Consider the following 12,201-nt stretch of genomic DNA (forward strand, 5'->3'; position numbering starts at 1 on the left):
TCACTAATGTTTAAGGTAAGTTATTTTACTTCAATGGGAAAGAAAAGAAACTATTCATTGCCATTAAAGTGAAATTATTAAACCTACACATAGGAACCTGATAAAAATGCTCATTTTAGAAGAAAATTTGAAACGGCACTTAGAGGCTTTTCCAGAGGTGGAAATAGTACAAAAATATTCTACTCAAGTAAAAGTACCATTACATTAATGAAATTTTACTTAAGTACAAGTAAAAGTACCAGTCTAAAAATCTACTCAAGTAAAAGTAAAAAGTAGCTCATTTAAAATTTACTCAGAGTAAAAATTACTTAGTTACATTTTAACAGTGGGAGGGAGTCAAAATGGGACAGGCCAAGGGTGTCAAACTCAGTTCCTGGAGGGCCACAGTCCTGCACAGTTTAGATTTAACACTAATTAAACACACCTGATCCAGCTAATCTAATCATTTAGGTTTATTTGAAAACTACATGATATGTGTGCTGGAGCAGGGTTAGAACTAAACTCTGCAGGGCTATGGCCCTCCAGGAACTGAGTTTGACACCCCTGTGATAGGTCTATTAATCTCAAACTAGTTGTTTTTAATTAAAGGAATCAGTTATTTAGAATAATAAAACATTTGGGCTGTTACCAGGCAAATCAGTATCAACAAACTCATCTTTTAATGCAGAGGAAATGCAGAAGATTCATTGGAAGTGGCATTTAGATGTATTACACTGTTTAGTGCAGGACAAGAATGCATTTAACCTGCAGTTACAAATGCATGAATAATGTTTTGATATACAAGACATAAAATGTTGAATACTCATTTGAAATAATAAGAAATTAATTATTTAAAAAAATCAAAAGATAATTTAAATGTGAAATTAAAATGGCCAGTATGTGTCAGCAAGTCACTGTTAATAAGTGAGTCATTGCGATTGAACCGAATCATTTAAACGGTTGATTCATTCAGGAACGAGACACTGTCACGTTGCTCAGAGACGCAAAACTGTGCTTTGGTGGCTGTGTTTGGAATTATTTTCTGTTGTAGAAATAGAGCTAAAAAAGGCAATATGGTGTCTAAAACGCAAGTCTCTTAATTAACTTGTTTACTGAACTGTTATATATATGTATGTATATATTCATGATGATTTTTGGAGGAAAAGATGGCATTCTTTGTGTGATTTTGATTTAATATATGAAATTATATAAATATGTGAATTTTCTGCCCCTATATCTTCAATTTTGTGATCATTCTAAATGGATTTTAGGAGACTGAATCACACAGTGAAAGAACGCACTATAAATGCGCGCGCACATCATTAAAACAAAAATAGCACACTCCTCACCACGGTCTTTTTGGCTAATTTGTGCAAAACCTCTTGCTAAAATGTCAAAGCTTCATTTTAACCACCAATGCAATTATTTAGCTTACCTCTACATTCTTGCGAAGGGTTGATGTCTTGTCGAGATTTTATAAGCTGCTAGTTTGGTCTTCCTAGGCAAGTACAGCTTACACTGCATAATAGAGCATACATATGGCCAGGGGTTCACTTCATTTCCTTCGAGTTCAACTTCAGAATATGACGGGGTTTCGTTTTCAGCGGTGTCTGCACAACTAACGCCTGTTTTGACCGTCTGCATCTTTCTTGTGATTTTAGCGCCAGTTTGCCCTCCTGCCCATTATTTACTGCCGAAGTTTCCAGGGAGCGATTTATTTATTTATTTTTTTACTCAGTAATTAATGTGTTTTAAAATGTAGCGAAGTACAATACTTCAAACAAAATATACTTAAGTAAAAGTAAAATACAGATTTAAAAAATTACTTTAAAAAGTATTAGTACACAAAAAAGCTACTCAATTACAGTAACGCGAGTAAATGTAATTCGTTACTTTCCACCTCTGGGCTTTTCCATGTGAACTCTTCATATTATATATATATATATATATATATATATATATATATATATACACACACACACACATCTCTCTCTTTCTCTTATTTATATATATATATATATATATATATATATATATATATATATATATATATATATATATATATATAGACCTAAAGTTCATACATGCTTTTATGAGTAACACTAGATGTGTAGGAAGATGTGACTAAGCGGTTTTCAACTTTTCAGCATGAAACTGAAATACTGTAAGATTCCCCCTTTTGATGTAGTTTTTTCATCAGTTTTACTTTTCCTGAGAAGTTTCAGTCTTCAATGCATATATGCTATACGCACTGAAAACTGAAACTTTTCAGGGTGAGAAAAACAGGTGAAAATAGAATAAAAAATAAAATAAAAATTATATATATATATATATATATATATATATATATATATAGTCTGTGCATCTTGCATAATGTAGTAAATTCAATAGTAGAATAAATTCATATATACACACACACACACACCTCGCTCCCTCTCTCTCTCATATATATACATACAGTACAGACCAAAAGTTTGGACACACCTTCTCATTCAAAGAGTTTTCTTTATTTTCATGACTATGAAAATTTTAGAGTCACCCTGAAGGCATCAAGGGCTATTTGACCAAGAAGGAGAGTGATGGGGTGCTGCGCCAGATGACCTGGCCTCCACAGTCACCGGACCCGAACCCAATCGAGATGGTTTAGGGGTGAGCTGGACCGCAGAGTGAAGGCAAAAGGGCCAACAATTGCTAAGCATCTCTCGGGAACTCCTTCAAGACTGTTGGAAGACCATTTCAGGTGACTACCTCTTGAAGCTCATCAAGAGAATGCCAAGAGTGTGCAAAGCAGTAATCAAAGCAAAAGGTGGCTACTTTGAAGAGCCTAGAATATGACATATTTTCAGTTGTTTCTAACTTTTTTGTTATGTATATAATTCCATATATAATTCCACATGTGTTAATTCATAGTTTTGATGCCTTCAGTGTGAATCTACAATTTTCATAGACATGAAAATAAAGAAAACTCTTTGAATGACAAGGTGTGTCCAAACTTTTGGTCTGTACTGTATATATAAGAAACAAAGTTACAAATCCTTATTATTTTGTTAAAATAATCTTCTTTTGGAGACTCATTAGTCTAGTCGTGTGCCTATGATATGACTATAACAGCAGTGCATACAGTTTCAGATGAATGCAAGCCCTCTATCTATAGACCAATGAAATGACTGACGTCATACAAACATTGCAAATGAGATGTATTTTGAAACATTTACATAACATCCATCAAACAGACAAACAAGTTGTCAAGTAAAAAAATATACTGGAATATAATACAGTCAAAGGACGATGCAAATGGAATTATATACAATGGTCCTCCAGCACATCTCAAAATTACAATATAATATTTTACCATTGATCATAGATCCGTAGTGAAATAAAAACAATATAGACTAAAAGCTAAATGCTTAAAGGCTTAAAGCACTTTCATTGACAAATACAGATTCAAATGTTATTTATAGTTACGATGCAAGACTATGACAGCAGTGATCCAACTATCAGGACAGCTTTTCTTACCTTATAAAAATATTCCAGCTGCTCCAAAGTGAAGTTTAGCCTGCTTTTCAGAGCTTGCATACGGATCGACGCATGTGCAACACTGTAGTTCGGTACTTTAACTCGGATCTTGTCTGATACTAACCCGTGTACGGACACCATCATCAGTCTTGCTTCGGGAACAAATTTCACGTGTAACCAATACCTCCCGAAACCGTCTCTCATTGGCTCGTAACCTGCAATTACCCCCGCCTACTACACGTAGACCCCACCCCTCAATGAGAAACTCGCGTTGCTATTGGACTAGTGGGCGGGGCTATTGATGCTCAACGCTCCTTGGTCACGTTGTAGCAAGCAAAGGCTCCATCTGAAATGTGGACGTGAGGGAACATCGAGACCTAATTTGCCGTTCTCCAAACCGTATTACCTGCTATAGAGCCGCATTTGTATTTTTTGCTTATACCATACCTTATACCATACAAGACTAATACACTGAGCTTTTTCAAACAAAAGCCAAATAAACAGGGCTATGATTCTGAGAATAATTACACGTGCATCGTTAATGTGCTACTGTTTGTAACTGCACGTCTTTTAGCGCACTCGGTGTTTGTGCGCACAAAGCGTGTCCGTCCACTTACCGCTGACACATGAGGGCGTGTGAGGGCCATGCCAGCTGTAACTGTGCAAAATCTCCATCTCATGACTGTACTCCCTTCGTTTGCTGCTCAAATATACGCTGCAAGCAGATCACAACTGGACACATGTGGACGAAGTGAGTTTATATCTGAATGCTTTGAACGCACGCCAACCTACATGTTATTATTTAGAAAATTAAATTATTATTTTTAATTAATAATTTCACGTTTGGCCAGTGTTTAGGCTAACTTAAAAGGATAGTTCACCCAAAAATCATAATTATGTCATTAATAACTCACCCTCATGTCGTTCCAAACCAGTAAGACCTCCGTTTATCTTCGGAACACAGTTTAAGATATTTTAGATTTAGTCCGAGAGCTCTCAGTCCATCCATTGAAACTGTGTGTACGGTATACTGTCCATGTCCAGAAAGGTAAAAAAAACATCATCAAAGTAGTCCATGTGACATCAGAGGGTCAATTAGAATATTTTGAAAGCATCGAAAATACATTTTGGTCCAAAAAAAAAGCAAAAACTATGACTTTATTCATCATTGTCTTCTCTTCCGTGTCTGTTTTGAGAGAGTTCAAATCAAAGCAGTTTGTCATATCCGGTTCGCGAACGAATCATTCGATGTAACCGGATCTTTTTGAACCAGTTCACCAAATCGAACTGAATTGTTTTAAACGGTTCGCGTCTCCAATACGCATTAATCCACAAATGACTTGAGCTGTTAACCTTTTAAATTTGGTTGACACTCCCTCTGAGTTCAAACAAACCAATATCCTGGAGTAATTCATGTACTCATACAGTACACTGACTGAACTGCTGTGAAGAGAGAGATGAACACCTAGCCGAGCCAGATAATGACTCGTGCACGAGTCAAGAACCGGTTGCATCGGTTTTCGGATCACCAGGGCTGCATCTGAAAACTTAGGCAGGTGACTTGCTGCCTTGCTGTCTAATCAGTCAATGACTTTGCAGGCAGCGTTTTTGCCCGAAGGCACCTCATGAAATGGATTATGGACAGGTTTCTGAGGCGGAGTAATGGTTTAATGATCTACAGCAAAATATAGAGAGCTTTGGTGATAACTAAGTGGATATTTTATTACTGCAATATTAATTTCTCGCTAGAAATTACATAAAAAGTGGAAAACGTTGTTCAGAAACATACATTTACACACAAACTGACCACAGACCGCAACTTTCAGACGCCATCTTTATTTTTTGGCTTAACTGTCACAGAATGGAATGCACGGGATTGTGGGATATCAAAGGCAGCAAAGGATACATCTATGCTGCCTTCAAAAACTGGCCAGATGAAGGCAGCTCAGAAGACAGGAAATGAAGCTGACATTGATTTCGAATGTGCCTTTATGCCTTCCTACCTTGGAATGTGACCTCCGAAGGCAGCATTTTTCAGTTTTCGGATGCAGCCCAGTAGTTCTTTCGGACAGTTCGATTCAATAAATCGGTTGAAGAAAACAGTTCACCGGTTCTTTTGCGCTCGACGTAATGGCGTCAATGGCGATGATTGCCCTTGATTCAAGCCTTCGGTTCACCTGGGCTCATAACATTAGCACAGAATCAGTTCAAAATCAATTACCAAAAGAATCAGTTCGGTTCAGATGCTCTGTGTGTCAGTCGGCTTCACGCTGAATCACACATGCGCATCATCAGCTCCTCGGTTTTTGAATCGGACACGTCTGACAGAAATGTTCTTGACTAGAGAACGAGTCAGTCTTTCGTTCGTTATCTGGCTTGGCTCGGTGTTCATCTTAGTACTCTCTTCACAGCAGTTCAGTCAGTGTACTGTTTGAGTACATGAATTACTCCGGGATATTGGTTTAACTCAGAGGGAGTGTCAGCCACATTAAAAAAGTTAACAGCTTAAAGGCCATGTTGCAGGTTAACCACCACTTTCGATTAATGGGTACATAAATCACTCAAGATATGTATATCATTTTTAAAATATCTCAAAAATGGACTTAAAGACCAGTTTTTTACATTTTTGGTATTAACTGGGTTTTTTTTTACGCAACTCGGTGATGATGTCACGTTGGGGAGAAGTGGAGGAAAGGTAGCCTAAGCCTAGTATGATGCCGCGTTCCAGGCAACCCGTAACCCGTGTTTTTCCAACCTTAAACCTGTGAAAGTGCACTGGAACGGCAATCAAACCCGTGACTTCCCACCCGTGTTTATGCAAGTGGTATACGTTGAAAAAAGATTTTAGGTCAATGTAATGTTGCAATAAAATAAATAATCTAGCTACAATTCCTTGCGCTCAGAAAGTTTGGTGTAACTTGCCTGGAACGGTACAAAGTCATTAGTTGTGGTATGAAATAGCGATTACGAGCTCAAAAACCTGCCTGGAACGCAGCATCAGAACTATAGCGACGACTGGGATGATGAAGAGGTGGCAAGAGCTAACATGTATGATGGCCCGCAGCCGTATAATTTAGAACCTGCCAGATGTGAGAGGGCAAATGAGGAATTGCCAAGAACTGATGTCCTTCAAAGCCAATTAAATGCATGGTCCGAGGAGAACGAGTGGAGAGAAGTGTCCTGGTGAGTTGCTTTCAGCTACGCAGCAATGAGCACTGGAGCTAGTCTACTAGCAGCAGTGCACAATAACGACACATATTTTTTTTTAGAGCTGAAACAACGAATCGATTTAATCGATTATTAAAATAGTTGTCAACTAATTTAGTCATCGATTCGTTGCTAAATAACTTTTAGTTGCCGTAAGCGGCTCATTTCGTGCATATTTCAAATCTGCGGTGACCAAAGTGTGGCAGTAATGAGCCACCGGAGGTTTTACTCAGCCAGTATAGCAGGAGAAGTAGCGAATAGCCAATAGCTGGCCTTGTTTTATGTCACGTGCTTCCCGAACAGCGTCTCTGCAGCATTCAGCGTGATGTGGGAGTACTTTACTTTGAGCCTTCAAAAAAGAAGAGTAATCTGTAAACTCTGCACTACTGAACTGTTTAAGGGGACGTTCACATATCGCGTCTTTTGCACGCTCAAGTTCGCTATTTCCAACACCGCACCGCATCGAGTTAAAAACATTTCAACTTTTCAGAATGCAGCAAGCGCACCGCGGGTCATGTGACAAGAACTAACCAATCAGCTTCATCCTTTCCCTTAACGTTAAAAGCTCAGTCAAGATGAAAGGAACAGCTGATCATAGTTGTATATGGATTTCCATTTTGAAATAAATTTAGTAGCAGAGCTACTGCAAGCGGTTTTTTGAGCTGCAAATCCATTTATCCTTTGCTGAAATTTCCGCGTCTTCAAGGAGAGAGCACGTCATGGTTGCTTAGCAAAGGCAGACGCCTCAGGGGCGCTTCTGCCCGAGCGCTTTGGAAAGAAGGAGAAAGCTGTGCGCCTAGCGTTTTCCACGCGTTTTTAGGCGCGATTTGTGAACGGCCCCTAAGACTTTCCTTTGTGCAGATTCTCCAGTACAATGTTGTTTGCAAATGTTTAGTCGTAAAAGCTGATAACATTGCTTTTTAACAGTTAACATTTAAAGCTTTACAAACATGTTCTGTGATCAGTTTGTCGTTTACCAGTTCAAAAAGTCGTGCAGCCTAATTATGACTGAATGAGAGAGGTAAATGTTTAAAGATATTTGAAATGCACTTTTTTTTCTAAGTATTCACTGCTCTTTTTCACACAGCAGGTTTTTTTGTGTGTGTCCAATTTTTTTTTCTGGACAACCTTCTGATGGATTTTACTTTCAATTGTGAGTTCCATTCAGGTTTCATGCCATTGGAACTTTTTTCGAAGGATTGTTTACAATTTCACAGCAAAAGCTATAAAGCTGTTTCCCAGTAAATAAAAAATACAATGCACTGCAATTTTATTCTGTTTTATCCTTATTCTTCGTGAAAATATGTTCTGAAAGATTCCTTAATAAGCTTTGTTCGTGATGTTAAACTACTTTAGTAGCTCTAAGGACTGCCATGGTGAAAACATTATTTGAAATCTACTTGTGAAATTATGGGTCAGTGTTTTGATTGCAGAAGAGTTCGACAAAGGATTACTAACACAATAAAACAATTCCAGGTATATTTTTGATGAGGATATGACAAAATGGTTAAAATCTCTTAAAAATCTATGCTGAAGAATAAAGACCATTTATTAATAATTTACTTGGGGAAAAATGGAAAAAACTAAAATATAAGTACATGAACCGATTAATCGATTAATCGTAAAAATAATCGACAGATTAATCGATTATCAAAATAATCGTTAGTTGCAGCCCTATTTTTTTTTTACTTTCACTGAATAGCACCGAGTGAAAAATCAACGTTTTCTTTATATCTAGTGGCAGTGATCATGACGTTAGTTCAGATAAGTTCCGGTAACCTTTGTCATAGTGTCGTAGAACTGGTAAACTATGTCTTTGTCATCTAGAAATAGAAGGCATCATGCTAGCTATATGGGCGTTTCTAAGCGTTTATCTCTTCCTCCTGGTGAAAATGTTGTTGCAAACATAGTATCTGTCGCTGTGTTTGGCAGGTGCCGTCCCATGGAAACTGCATTGGAAATCTTGTACTGTAGGGAAGTGAGTGCGTTTTGGTCGCTGTTGGTCGATATCTATCTGTCTGTCTGTCTATCTATCTATATATGTAGTCTATCTATCTATATCTGTGTATTTATCTATAATCTGCGCTATCTGAATACTCTCGTCTACTTTGGTAAATTCTCTCCCCAAGGTGACGTAATGCCATGCATTGTGGGGGAAAGGAGACCGCTGTAAGATAGTACCTACTTTTTCGTATTATATTCCGTTTTGTGATACCCAACAACATAAAATACAATGGATAACAGTTTAAATGTTTTTTACCAACAAGCAAATTGCCCAAATTCGTTGAAAAATTAACCCTGCAACACAGCCTTTAAGTCATTTGTGGATTAATGCGTACTGGAGACGCGAACCGTTTAAAACGATTCAGTTCGATTTGGTGAACTGGTTCAAAAAGATCCGGTTACATCGAATGATTCGTTCGCGAACCGGATATCACAAACTGCTTTGATTTGAACTCTCACAACAGACACGGAAGAGAAGACAATGATGAATAAAGTCGTAGTTTTTGCTATTTTTGGACCAAAATGTATTTTCGATGCTTCAAAATATTCTAACTGACCCTCTGATGTCACATGGACTACTTTGATGATGTTTTTCTTACCTTTCTGGACATGGACAGTATACCGTACACACAGTTTCAATGGAGGGACTAAGAGCTCTTGGATTAAATCTAAAATATCTTAAACTGTGTTCCGAAAATAAACGGAGGTCTTACTGGTTTGGAACGACATGAGGGTGAGTTATTAATAACATAATTATGATTTTTGGGTGAACTATCCCTTTAATAGCCTTTGACATCCCTTTCAAATATGTAGGGCGGTGCAGTGCCATACTTTTATAATAGTTTCATTAGATGGTGATAGCATGGCTCAAGATGATAGTCATAGATGACCCTGACCGAATAATTTCAACCTTTTCTGACTTTTGTTATATTTGTAAACTTTTTAAGTCGTCATTATGACTTTTTGTCATTTTTTGTGTGATATTCAGTTTACACTTTATGCGTAATAATTAAAAAAAAAATCATATTTGACATTTGTCTTATGACTTTTTATATTATAATTTGCCAAAGAATACACATTTTCTGGAAATATTGTGTCTTAAGTTAATGCTCAATATTAACTTATTGGAGTGTTTTATTAAAGCATTATCATACATTAATTCTGTTCTGACTGCATACTCATGTAACTTAATGTACTTCTACCATAGTAGCCTATTACAGGTACCATGATACTCATTGGTAACTTTTTGTTAAGTTTATGAAATAGTGACGCATAGTGAATAGTTACCTAAAAAATTTAAAATATTCACTTACTGAAAAAAAAATAGTATTTTTACTGTATAAACATTTTTCCTTCGGATTCATTCTGTGTAAAAATCTTCTCTAAATGCTGAAGCTGGCCTTGTTTTATATTGGATTATTTAAAAAAAAGACAGCTAATATGTTCTTAAATACACAATCTTAATACATAAAATTAAGAAATAAATTAATATTTTACATAAAATGTAAAAAAAAATCCACACTGACACATTTTTATATATATATTTATTTTTATGTTGTCATTGTTTTCAAACACACACACACATTGCAATTTCTAACTCGGAACAATAAACACAGGTTTTTCTTTTTTTTTTGCAATATATATATATATATATATATATATATATATATATATATATATTCCCAAGATGTTCATCCATATAATAGACATTACAGATTTACTCTACAATTGATTTTATGTATGTCTGGTTGCCAAAAAAGTTCCCTGTTACAATGTACTCTGTTCTGTTTCATATGTAGTCCACTATAACTTATGACACAAATAAATAAAAAATAAAATAAAATAACAACATAAAACTGCGAAGACCGCATTACCCATGATCCTCCAGCCTAGTCCCTCCAAAAAGGCCAGACAATCAGGGGTAATGCTAATCTTCAACCTTTCCTTCCCAAATGAACCGCCATAAATCAAATAAATACACAAATGAAACACAAATTGTTATTAATACAGCAACTTGGCTCTTGGTTCGATGCATTTCTAGACCTCCATGAAGCTCTATGGTATCAGCTCCTTAAATTCTGCTTGTTTATACTGTTTATTCAGTCCCAAAATCCTTCAACAACCAACCAAACGCCATAAATTTTCATTCATAACATCTCTGAATGAATAGCAATCATCTGAAGTTAAAATCCCAGTCTGTACAAGCTTTCTGAAAAAGACTTTTGACACGCTAACCTTTAAAAAGGCAGGGTTCATTTTCCAGTATTACTTTGATATCTTAGGTCACCGTTCTTATTTTTAAACTTAAAATATATTAAAAAAAAATAAAATCACCCTTTCATGCACAATGAAGCTGTGCCACAGAGCACCACAGTGAAGCCTTAACTAATTTCTACTTAAAAGTAAACAACTGAAGACTAAACAACTGTATGACGTGAGCAATGGAGAAATCACTGTGGCTTTGAGCCAGTAAAGTTCTGTGTCTTCATTGGTTCCCTCCCAATAAAGAAGGCACAGCATCTTTAACAGGCTGGCATGACAAAACTACTCCCACTGTCCCTGTCGACCCACACGGTTTTGAAGAAAACATACAGTAAGTGTCAAAACAAAAGAAACGTCTTCATACACTCCCACAAAGAAAAACAGAAAAGCACATACATTGTTTGTAGTAGTCCTCTATTAGAATACTTCCAATTGGTGAAGCGTCTTAAACGCTGTTTAATTCATTTGTCATGTTTGAGTCCTACCCCATTGCATGATGTTTATTAGTTTGTTATAGACTCCTTTAAAATGTTGACAACCCCTGGGAGAAAATTTTTAGATTTACCTAATATAATAAATAGTTTATCTATTTTAATATTAAAACATCTTATTCTAATTCCAGATTGTTTATGCCTTAAATGTAAAATCTAAAAAAGGACCCCCTTCCTCCGGATGAAGCCCACACTACAACACGAAACAATACAGATTTTTTTTGTCTTTTTTCTTGTTTAAACAGCTACAAAGAAATAGTTCCATGTTTTATATTCAGCATTAAAGATACAGACCTAAAGGAGAAGTTGTGCTATTATACGTTAGATATCAGGCCTGGGGATGCATCCATCAGATTGTGGTTTCAAATTCCTTATCCTGTTAGCAATCACCTCCACTAAATTTTCAAGTAAAATAAACAGAGACCTGAAGAGAGAGGGGCGATTTCTTGTTTCCTTTTGCTGGATGAGAGCTTTTAAAAACCAGAGATCTGGGGAAATGTTGTCTCTTAACCTGTTTCTGACGGCAGTTGGCAGTATAAGCAAGATATAATATGGTCTTTGGTCATTTTTCATTAAATAAGCTTAACATGAGTGGGACAAAGGAATGAATGAACATGCAGGAATGGGGAAAAAACATTAAATGAACTAAGGCTTTTAAAGAAGAAAAAAATAAATGAAATAAAAAATTTTAAAGTTACAAATATTACAGTTCATTCTTAATATGGAATGGAAAAATGTATCT

Source organism: Carassius carassius, chromosome 45 (assembly GCF_963082965.1).
Source record: "Carassius carassius chromosome 45, fCarCar2.1, whole genome shotgun sequence".
In the NCBI taxonomy this organism is placed as follows: Eukaryota; Metazoa; Chordata; class Actinopteri; order Cypriniformes; family Cyprinidae; genus Carassius; species Carassius carassius.